This window comes from Capsicum annuum, chromosome 5 (genome assembly GCF_002878395.1).
Source record: "Capsicum annuum cultivar UCD-10X-F1 chromosome 5, UCD10Xv1.1, whole genome shotgun sequence".
Taxonomy (NCBI): Eukaryota; Viridiplantae; Streptophyta; class Magnoliopsida; order Solanales; family Solanaceae; genus Capsicum; species Capsicum annuum.
In genome coordinates, this window is record NC_061115.1 from 64,636,770 (window position 1) to 64,649,867 (window position 13,098).

Consider the following 13,098-nt stretch of genomic DNA (forward strand, 5'->3'; position numbering starts at 1 on the left):
CCTAATAAAATAAAGTGACATAGAAAATTTTAAAATAAAAAAGAATCGTATAAAGAAAATTTTACTACGTAAGTCTACGAAAATTTTTACTATCTAGTCTAACAGCAGTGAACCTCAACCCTTATACATAGGTTTGCAAATATATATGTCAGGCATCGTATATACATAACAATATGAAACAAAATTTGATAACATAAAGATAACCATATACATATCTAACATTCTTTCATATACAAAACATTGCTATGTATATAGGCAGAAATACACACAGTTCGTCTTGTCTAACAGAGCCATACACATAATTATTATGCTCTGCATAACATTATTGATGCATAACATGTACATAACTCTGTAACGAATATGACCTGAAATTTAAATTAAATAGTCCAACAGTGTTTTTTTCAATACATATACATAATAGATTTATGTGTATGGGTTAAAATAAAACCCTTGATAAATGACATAACTACAAATATATACATAACTCGCTATGTATCATAGTTCAAAATAACAACATAAATTTATTAAGTAATCTGACCATATACATAACAATTTAATGTATAAGAAGGTGTCTCTAATCCTATACATAACTAAGTTATGTATAAAGTTGAAATAACAACAAAACGTTCTTATATAATAATGTACAAGAATGCGTAAATCGATAAAAAGCTACCGATTCACAACAAATTCCTATATCTTTGAAAGACGCAGTCATGATGATTTTTCACTTTTTATCTTACTTGAAGATTTAGCAACAGGCTATTTAGAGCTTGTATGAGCAACTTTCCTTGACTTCTTCATCCTGGCGGGGTCATTTCGGTGTTTCGATCTATTTTCTCTAAAATTTGGACTAGATATCATTACTATGCTTAGGTTTTGAGAATTGCGCGCATGCAACAAGTAACTCGTTGATTTTTAATTTAGTAGATTTTTGATTTAGTAAAGTTGAAAAAATTAAGAAATTAAACTAACCTCAAAAATAATTTAACAATAATGATGTTCAGTAATTTGATAAGATAAGGTTTGTAAATACAAAATTTGAAATTCCTTAATTATGGTTACTTAATTTTAAACACAAATTATGGAGCATTATCTGACATTTAAGGTATGGTATAATATGTATATGGAGGTTGAAGAGAGAAAATGTAAAAAATGGGATATTTGTAATTAGTTTTGATAGGTCCCTTGCATTTTACACCCCAAAGTGTCTTCCTTTTTTTAACTTGCACCCTATCCTATTTATTTTTACAATTTACACTCTAACCTCTTGGGTCCCTTGCATTTTACACCCCAAGGTGTCTTTCTTTTTTTAACTTACATCCTATCCTATTTTTTTTCTTACAATTTACACCTTAACCTCTTTATTTTCTTACAAAATAGTAAAATTATTTTTTAATGAGGGTAAAATAGGAATAACAATATACTTCCTCCATTCTATTTTATTCGTTCCAATTTGATATTGCACATTAATTAAGAAAAATAATTAATAACATGATTATTTTACCATAGTACCTTTATTAAATAATGTTTACATTTTAATTTGGAGATAAAATAATTAATACTAAGGGTAAAAAAAAAATTGTCTTGTCTTGATTAATGAAAAATAACAAGTAAAATCAAAAATCAAATTAAGAAATTTTGGACGAGTAAAATGGAATGGAGGAAGTATTATTTTTTAAAATAAATTTATTTAATTTTCAGTGTAGGAAGTTAGATGAAAAATTTGCAAACTCAAATTTTTAGAAGATTCCAAACGAATGCCATCTGAGTTGAGAGAAGATTGATATTGCAGAACTACTGATATAGGAAGACATTGTTAAAGACAAAATTCCATCAATTCATGTGTTATATTTTTTTCTTTATCCTTAACTACTGCTATTCTATTCATTTTCTCTCAATATTTTGGTCCTTTCTTTACGTTATTATTTTTTTTCTAATAGGTAGTATAGGTGATTATGATTGCATTAATATAGATATGGCTCCAGAAATTTCACTGCACCGTACTTTCACCATTTAGAAGCAACGCCACTACAAAATTTTAGCAGTTACAAATTAAAGTGAGAATACTTATCACATGACAATACTTAGATGATAAATGTGAAAGCAAGAACATATCTTGAAAGTTCGTTACACTAAAAATTAAATAAATTTATTTTTAAAAAATAATACTTCCTTCATTCCATTTTACTCGTTCCAAATTTTCTAATTCAATTTTTTAATTTTACTGGTTATTTTTCATTAATCAAGACAAGATAATTTTTTTTCCTTTTTCACTCTTAGTATTAATTGTTCTATCTCCAAATTAAAATGTAAACATTATTTAATAAAGATACTATGGTAAAATAGTCATGTTATTAATTATTTTTCTTAATCAATGTGCAATGTTAAATTAAAACGAGTAAAATAGAACGGAGGGAGTATATTGTTATTTCTATTTTGCCCTCATGAAAAAATAATTTTACTATTTTGTAAGGAAATAAAGAGGTTTGGGTGTAAATTGTAAAAAAAAATAGAATAGGATGTAAGTTAAAAAAAGGGAAGAAGCCTTGGGGCGTAAAATGTAAGGGACCCAAGAGATTAAGGTGTAAATTGTAAAAATAAATAAGATAGGGTGCAAATTAAAGAAAGGAGGACAATTTGAGATGTAAAATGCAACGAACCTTAGTTTTGATAGATGAGATTTTATATAATAATAGAAAGTTAGAATTTATACTTATGTAAATTTTTCTAAAAACTTATTATATTTCTACCCAAAAATATGATTTCAAATTTAACTGTTGGATCTTTTTTTAAGTCACTACTACTCTTTTAATCTTGCTCTAATAAAATTAAGAAATCGGAATCTTTCTAGGTTTCCTATGTTAAACATATCTACGATTTCCTTACACTGACTCAAAGTAAAGCATTTATTGTCCGCCTAATCAGATCCAATCTCAGGCTTTGTAAAGTTTGGAAGTGTATTGAAAAAAGAAACAAACATGTGTGACGTTTTATTTTGTATTTTCTCCGTCAAATAATATTTATTCGCTATATTAAAATTAAATGTTTAATAATAATTATTCATTTTAAAAATTAATAGTCAACTTTTTTTTTATTTTAGTCAATCTTATCCTTATTGTTATATATTCTCTCCTTCCCAAATTACTCCTCTTAACTTTTTTAATTTAATTTCTCATTTTATTTATCTTTTTTCATTAATTAAGAGGAAATAATTTTTTTTTTTTCATATTTTACCCTTTGTATTTATTACTTTTTCTTCAAATTAAAATGTAAACATCATTTAATAGGGATACTATGATAAACTAGACATGCTATTAATTATTTTTCTTAATCAATGTGTCATCCCAATTTAGGACGGAGAGAGTACTATTTATCAATCAATGTATTTCTCAAGACATTAAATATATTATATTCAAAGAGTTATATGATAAAATTACCTCTATTATTTATTATTTTGATCTATGTGTCAAGTGTGTAATGGACAACTATTCTTCGATAGAAAGAGTTTTTTCAATACTACTTTCAATACAAAATAAACACATTAAGTAAGAATCCCTTTATTTTATTTTACTAGATGACTTCAATACTACACTACAAAAATTAATATTTTTTCGATAGCTAATGTAGTCGGAATATAATTGAAAATAAGGTATTTTCGATCATCTTTTGACTATTTCAAGGTAGCTTGTCAGAAAAATATTTTCGACTACGATAGTCGGAAACTTCTGATCACTATAGTCACAAATTGTAAATTATAAAAAGACCAAATAAAAAATAAGATTCTGATTAGTGTAGCCGAAAATTAAAAATAATTATTTAATAATTATAAATATTTCGATGACCGTAATTGAAAAATTAGTAAATAATTATTTAATAATTATAATTATTTCGATTACTATAGTCAAAAAATTAATAAATAATTATTCAATAATTATAATTACTTCGACTATTGTAGTCGGAATGTTAATACATAATTATTTAATAAATAAAAATTTTTCGATTACGGTAGTCAAAAATTAATAAAATAATTTTTTAATAACATAATTATTCCATCTACTATTTTTGGTATATTAAATTATTTAATTTTATTTTCGATAGGTGTTGTCCGAAGACTTAATTTTTTTTAGAAAAGTCTTTACTGTTCTGACTACTGTAGTCGGAAACTTCTTTTGTTTTGCTAGAAATAGTGCTCTTTTATTAGCTTACACTGCTCTCATAATACAAATAATAACAACATACCTAATGTATTTTTCACAGTAGAATCTGAAAATTACAAACACAATCAAAATTTAAAAATTCAACCAGTTTGAAATATCCAAAACAAATTCTGAGTCAAATAATTCAAATATCCCAAGAAAACTTTAAGTCTAACTAACGTCATAATCCAAAAAAAATATCGAGTCAAATATTTTAAACATCCCAAGAGACCTTTATATCTAAAGGTCACAATAAAAATTAAGAACCAACAACTACAATCTAATCATCATCAGGTTCACTCTCTTCCTTATCATCAAATACTTGAGGCATGTGCTTCTTGACCAACTCCTCAAATTTAGCAAATTTGGCAAACATAGCATCATTAGCTGCGCTCTGTTGCGGCAACTCTACAATTTACTTTCTCATCGCTTCCATTTCTTCCATAGTTTACAAAGTAGAAGAGGAATTAAAAAACAATGAAGGACTACTAGAGGATCGAAGAACCCCACACCCGCAGGTTTTACTGCTCTTTGGACCACCTACCACAGTTGTTCACATGGTATTCATATCTGCAGGTGATGGTTGGACCATGGTACCATTCTCTGAAGTAGGTTGGGTTTGACGCCAATCTTCTATGCTTTTTTGAAATCGTTCCTGAAAGAAAAATAATTTGTCAGTATGTAAACAATCTTGGTTGAGTAATAAGAAAACAATTTAAATAAAGTTATTATCTTACATATGTATCCTTAGCACGCGCTTCGACCTAATCTTCTTTTGTACCATCCTTCTTTTTCTTCTTATACGTCTCTTCGAAGACCTCAAGAAGAGTTGCATCTTTTCCCCCATTCAAGCATTTCTGTAAAATTTTATAAAAGAGATAAATAAACTGTGAAAGCAAAATTGTTCTCTTGCAGGGAGTTCAGCTTTCCTACTTACTCTTTGTCCAACGCTACTGCACTACAACATGAACATAATAGTTTGCATCAGCGGCAGACCCATATATGTTCAAGTGGGTTCATATGAACCTACTTCGTTGAAAAATTACACAGTCTATATACGTATATATAAGCAGTTTTTACAAATGTAAAAGGTATATATTATGTATTGAACCTGTCAGGAACAAGAGGAGTGACAAGCCCAACGGTTGTAGGTTCAATTCCTAACATCTTGTATATATTATCTATTGAACCTATTAGGTACAAGAGCAGTGCCAACCTAGTGGTTGTGGGTTCAATTCCTAACACCTAGGTCGTCTGTTTGATTCCTTGTAAGGTATTTTTTAAGGGGAAAGGACATAGGATGGCCATTTTAAAAAAAAATGGCCCACATTTGAAAAGGTGGACATGCTTAGCCAGTCGACTAAAGTAATACCACTTTTTAGCCATTTGTCCCAATTGGACACATGCAGTCTCTATACTCAATTGATGCACTTTTATACCACATTGATACACTTTTATATTATATTATATTGATACACTTTTTAAAAAAGAGAAAAGAAATTCTATGGAAGCACATGCAGTCCCTATATCCAGTTGATACTCTTTTATACCACATTAATACACTTTTATACTACATTAATACACTTGCAGTGTCCATATACTCAATTGATACTCTTTTATACTAGATTGATACATTTTTTAGAATGCATATAAAAGCTATATAGAGTCACATAAAATATGTATCTAAATAATAATTATAGTTAAAAATTATATAGAATGTGTATAATTATTATATAGAATATGTATATGTATAGAAAATCTATAAGTATTATATATAAATATGATAGACGGACTCGTAATATTTTCTCAAAGTCACGAAGTTGGAGTACTTTAATTGAAATTTAATTGTCAGCAAGTTGAGTATTGAAAAGTCAAAGTCTTGGATGAGAATAATTTCCTCCAATCCATAGAGAGTGGAAAGAGGTGTCAGTTTTCTCTCACTTTCTCAAAGCAAACAAAGAATAGAAAAAAGAAGGCAAAAACAAATGGGCCCATTAAAAATAATAAATCGGCCTACATAAAATGGAAGGGTCAAATTGAGATGTACCCATCCTTTAACGACTATTTATTGGGTTTTTAAATGGGCAAAATTCAGAAATAACATACTTATCCCCTTAATTATGAGTTTCATAGCAACAGTTTCATAATTACATAACATAGCAAGTTGTATTTTGTATTTTTGCAAACAGTTGCTACAAGAATACAAATACATACAAATACATATGCTACAAAACGTAATTTGATAAAACTGTTGTTATTTTTTGTAATTTAATACTTAAGTATGCTAATTTATGTATTTTTTCCTTTTTAAATTTAGGTGCTAGTTTTGTGGAAATATTTTAGTTTTAGGTGTTATTTTTATCCTTTTACCTTTTTTAAATTATTCTATGCAACAGCCAGTTTAAGTAGCTTCTTTTATATAGTGAACCCACTTAGTGAAAAGTCTGAGTCCGCCACGGGGTCTGCACTACTGCCATGCAACCATGATTTCACGCTTTTCACCGTAAATCAAAGAGGTCCCCAAATTAATCATTTAATACATGAAGATAATACAGTAATATTTATTGGTGGGAATGACGAATATATGAGACCTTGTTATGCATTAGATTAGAAAGTATGAAAGAGTTTTTGGACAAAAGGTGAATATAAAAAGAGCTTTTTTATCAGTAATTCAAATGCTGCTCCCTTATTAACAGAATGAAGAGTCACTTGTTTCATGAGCAAAATAAATGTAATTCATTTATCTACCCGGCTTGTCATTATATAGGAAGAGAAAATATTGTGCACTTTGTTATCTCTGAGATATCTCATTACAACCATAAAATGTAATTACGGTTTGGAAATAAGAGTTTCTGTTTCTTCTACTTTCTAAATTAAAATAGGATGTGACACATCAGATAGGAAGTCAAAGTGTATCTTCCTTTATATACACTGCAGAACCTTCACTTTCTACAAGAAATGAATGTCACATAAAAAAAACATAGCATTTGACAGTAACTATCTATCGATCACCACACTACTCTAATTAATAGTCCTGCACCTATAAAATTGACAGAACCATAAACATAAGGAAACTGACCGCACTTGACAAGGACAGAAACCAATAATAGTTGTCTAGCCAGGCTTTTCTTATGTCATAATAGCCGAACCAATTCTTCTTTTCTCCGAGTGAACTTGTCAAATGTTCTGTCATGGTTATAAAGAATGAGCGGAAGAAACTACCACACCCAAATACACTAGTATAAAGGGCTATACCTAAAGTTCTCATATTTAATGGAAATACAGAATAAAAGAACTCTTGAATACCAATAACTATGAATATATCTGAAATTCCCAAGAGAATATACTAAGACAACAACCAAAATATGCTCATTGGCAAAGCTTATAAAGTTGAAGTCCCTATATTTTTGGCAATATCCAGTCTTTTTCTTTCAATAACAGCTGCAATTATCATAGCTATAACTGATAGATGTTGGGTTCAAAGTGTGTATGATGTGTGAATAGAAAATGAAAAATGATGGAGGAAAGGAGACACCCAATTTAGAAAGTGTACTCCAAATTAAAAGTTCACTAATTCTCCCACATTGGTGGGAGAAGGGAACTTTGGAGTATTTATAATAAGAACATTTACTCCACTTGGTAAGTGAGGCAAGAAATAAGAGATGCCTCGTGTCGTTGTTGCTTGCTCGGCTCGGATTTGGATTTGGCAATCAATGAGATCTATTTTTTTGGACAAAGTTTATTTGACGGAAATAAAGAAATCCAGATAGAAATATTTATTTTGGACAAAGTAAAATTTTTTTGGGTTTTGGTACTCCATTTATACGTGCATACAGAAGTTCGAACTGATGCAATACTTTGAACTGGTGCCACTGTTTCGGCGAACTGATGCACTATTTCAGTAAACTGATACATTGTTTTGATGAACTGACACACTTATTCACGAAATGGCATGCCTGTTTAGAACAGTCACATTGTTTGGACAAATGGACATGAATTTTCAGAAAAGGTTACACCTTTTAGATGAACCTTTGCCACTTTTCAGAAGAGGCATCTTGTGGCTATATAAACCTTCTTTCATCCACAGGTTTACATATGAAAATTTTTAGAATACAAAATACTTCTTGTCTTTCAAATTACTTTGTGTGATCAATCAAAACATTCTGTGCATTCGAAGATATTCCAATTGTTTAAGGTACCGCTACAATTGGTCTGTTTAGACATTTTATTCTTTGAGGAAAAATTCCACAACCTCTGGTACAATGAGGGGAATTATTTCCTTATGAAAACTCCGTGAATTTGGACGACTTGGCCTTATTCATTTCTGTTTCATCTACTTTCTGAAAGAATAAAATACACATCTTGGAAAGGTTATTTTGATCTTGTATTGAGGGTATTTGACATACTTCATTGTGTTCTTGTTTATACTTGAACTCTAGTTGAAGTTATTATTCTACATATACAGATTCTGTGTACCTGAAGTACAAATAAAAAAATAACAATCTTAAGAAAATAATTAATTTTACAGAATCTGTATAACTTATTTTTGGAGATTAAAACTTTAGGCTTTCTACTTCGCTTGAATTTAACTAGTGATTTGAAGACATAAAATCTTCATCACAAGTTAAAGTTCACTCGGTTGACGATTTGAAGTTATAAAAACTTCATCGTTAATTAGAAACAAGAAGAAAAGTTGAAAAGTTATTTAACTTTATAAGTAGTATTCTGAAAATACTAAATATTTCTGTCTTGTGTTGACAGGAAAGATGACTAACGAAAGTTGAATGATGGATGCGACAACGTCTGTGGGGGCAACTAATATTTCCACATTAAGTCGCACAAATGCTTCGCCAACAATGGCATCGGCGGAGAAGCCAGGAAAATTTTCGGGCATGACTTCAAGCGGTGGCAGCAAAAGATGTTCTTTTACCTCACCACTTTATGTCTGCAATGATTCACTAGCGAAGACGCTCCTGAGGTGCCCAAGGGAACCTCGGACAAAGACCGCTTCGTTATTGTAGAAGCTTGGAAACATTCGGACTTCCTTTGCAGGAATTATATTCTGAGTGGTCTCCAAGACGACCTCTACAATGTTTATAATGGAACCAAGACATCAAAGGAACTTTGGGAGACACTTGAACAAAAATATAAGATGGAGGATGCGGGAATTAAGAAATTCTTTATTGCACGGTTTCTAGATTTCAAAATGATAGATAGCAAATCTGTTGTCTCTCAAGAACAGGAGTTGCAAGTCATCATACATGATCTCCTAGCAGAAGGTATATTTTTGAAAAATACCTTAGTTGAACAAATTAAAAATGTTCTTAATACTCATATAAACTGTTTTGTAGGTTTAATTGTGAATGATGTTTTCCAAGTAGCAGCGATAGTTGAGAAGCTATCACCTTTGTGGAAAGACTTCAAAAACTACTTAAATCATAAATGCAAGGAGATAACTGTTGAAGATCTTATTGTCCAACTTTGTATTGAAGAGGATAATAAAACTGTCAAAAGAAGGTCAAAGAGGAATTCTACAATTAATAGAGCACATATTGTAGAAGATGACCAAAAAAATTTCAAGAAAAGGAAAAAAGTTGAACAAGGAAGCAATCAACCCAAGAAAAAGTTCAAGGGAAAATGCTTCAACTGTGGCAAGATTGGCCACAAGTCCACAGATTGTCTTGCCCCAAAGAAAGATAAGAAAAAGGATCAAGCAAATATGATTGAATCCAACAAAGAATGCAATGATCTGTATGCTATGTTCTCAGAATGCAACTTGACGGGGAATCCTCACGAATGTTGGATGAATTCTGGTGCCACCTACTATGTATGTGCCAACAAGGAGTTGTTTTCGTCATTTGCTCCGTCTCAAGTAGAAGAAATAATCTACATAGCTAACTCCACTACGGCTAAGGTAGAAGAAACAGGAAAAATGTGCTTAAAGATGAATTCCGGAAAGGTTTTGACACTTGAAAATGTCTTGTATGTTCCAGAGTTATGTAAGAATTTAATTTTTGTTTCACTTCTAAACAAGACCGGATTCAAACGTATAACCGTTTCTAGAAAACTTGTAATTAGTAAAGGAGAAACATATGTAAGGAAAAGGCTATCTGACTGAAGGACTTTATAAGATGAATGTAATGACTATTGAAATAAATAAAAGTTTGAATTCTTCTTATTTGCTTGAGCCTTATGATTTATGGCATGAACGTTTAGGCCATGTTAATTACAAAACGTTACGAAAACTGAGTAACTTAGAAGTTTTGCCAAACTTTAAGTGTAATAAATTAAAGTGTCAAATGTGTATGGAATCGCAGTATGAAAAACATCCTTATAAGTCCGTCCATTGAAAGGAATTGCAACCCCTTAAACTCAATGCACACTGACGTTTGTGATATGAAATCAACACCATCACGTGGTGAGAAAAAGTATTTCATAACTTTTATTGATGATTGCACTAGATATTGTTATCTATACTTGCTAAATAGTAAGGATGAAGCAAAGATGTGTTTAGGCAATATAAAACTGAAGTTGAAAATCAGTTAGACAAAAAGATCAAAATGATAAGAAGTGATAGAGACGAAGAATATAATTCTCCCTTTGCGCAAATATGTGTATAGAATGGAATAATCCATCAAACTACGGCCCCATATTTACCTCAATCTAATGGAATTGCGGAAAGGAAAAATCAAACTTTGAAGGAAATGATGAATGTCTTACTTATAAGTTCTAGTTTACCGCAAAACTTATGGGGGGAGGCTATTCTTACGGCCAATCGTATGCTCTACAGAGTTCCCCGTAGTAAGACACAATCAATTCTTTACAAAAAATGGAAATAAAGGAAACCCAACTTAAAAAATTTCAAAGTGTGGGGGTGTCTAGCAAAGGTTCAAGTTCCTATACCTAAAAGGGTTAAGATAGGACCTTAAATAGTGGACTGCGTGTTCATAGAATATGCTAAAAGTAGTAAAACATGTCAATTTTTGGTTCATAAATCCAACCATATGGATATTAATGAAAATACGGTAATTGAATCAGATAATGCTGAATTCTTTGAAAACATTTACCAGTATAAACTTAGCCATGAGCAGTTTAGTGGATAATCTAAATGACTTCATGATGAACCAATTGAGAATGAACATAATGAAGAAAATCCAAGACGTAGTACACATCAAAGAACGTCTACTTCGTTTGGATCGGATTTTGTGACATTTCTTTTGGAAAATAGGCCTTAAACATTTAAGAAAGCGATGGCATCTTCGGATTTATCCTTTTAAAAAGAGACAGTCAATAGTGAGATAGATTCAATCTTAAGCAACCATACATGGGAATTGGTTGACCTTCCTCCCGAAAATATACCTTTAGGTTCTAAATGAATCTTCAAAAGAAAGATGAAAGGGGATGGTACTATTGACAAATACAAGTCAAGACTTGTAGTAAAAAGCTTCAAACAAAAACAAGTACTTGATTACTTTGATACATATTTACCAGTAACAAGGATAATATCGATTCGAATGTTAATTGCCTTGGCTGCGGTATATGGTCTTGAAATCCATCAAATGGATGTGAAAATCCCCTTCCTAAATGGAGAATTGGAGGGAAAAAATTACATGGAACAACCTGAGGGTTTTTTGGTTCCCGGAAAGGAGAATAAGGTGTGTAGACTTATTAAGTTATTGTATGGACTAAAGTAAGCACCTAAACAATGGCATACGAAGTTTGACCAAACCATGTTGGCAAACTAATTCAAAATAAATGAATGTTATAAATGTGTTTCTATTAAATACACTCCAAATCACTAAATCATTGTATGTTTATATGTGGATGATATGTTGATCATCAGTAGAGACATTTCTGACATAAATGCAACAAACCGAATGCTCGAGAGCAAGTTTGATATGAAAGACCTTGGAGTTGCAGATGTGATCTTAGGTATAAAAATCCATCAAATTCCACAAGTGTTGTCATTGTCACAGTCTCATTATATCAAAAAGGAACTTGACAAGTTCAAGTATATGGAATTCAGTATTGCCAAGACTCCATTGGATACGAGCTTTGCACTTTGAAGAATGAAGGTGAAAGTGACTCACAATTGGAGTACGCAAGAGTATTAGGATGTTTAATGTATATAATAAACTGTACACGACCAGGAATAGCATGCGCTATCAATAAATTGAGTTGGTACACGAGTAATCCCAACAAAACTCATTGGATGGCAATGAAAAAAGTTTTGGGGTATCTTAAATACACTCAAAACTATGCTTTGCATTATAATAAATATCCCATGGTACTTGAAGGATATAGTGATGCAAATTGGATCACCAAATCGAATGAAGTTAAATCCACAAGTGGATATGTATTTACTATCGATGGTGGAGCAGTTTCTTGGAAATCATCCAAATAGACTTGTATCGCTCTCTCTACAATGCAATCTAAATTTATCGCATTAGATAAAGCCGGTGAAGAAGTAGAATGGCTCCAAAATTTCTTGGAATATATTCCTTATTGGCCCAATACAGTGGCACCAATATGTATACACTATGATAGCCAAGAGGCAATAGGTAGGGCAGGGAGCATGATGTAAAATGGTAAATCTCGTCATATACGATAGAGACATAATATCATTAGGGAACTTCTCTCTAGTGGAATTATCACTAATGACTATGTAAAGTAAAAGGATAATGCATCGGATCCACTTACAAAAGGCCTATCTAGAGAAGAAGTGGAAAGAACATCCCAGGAAATAGGTTTAAGGCCTAGGACGAGTCAGCATGGCGGTAACTCTACCTAGCAGACTGGAGATCCCAAGAGATAGGTTCAAGGAGATCAAACAAAGTTGTGTCTGACAGGTTCAACATTGTCAATTACCCAACCCATTCTCATGATGTAGACAGTGTATATT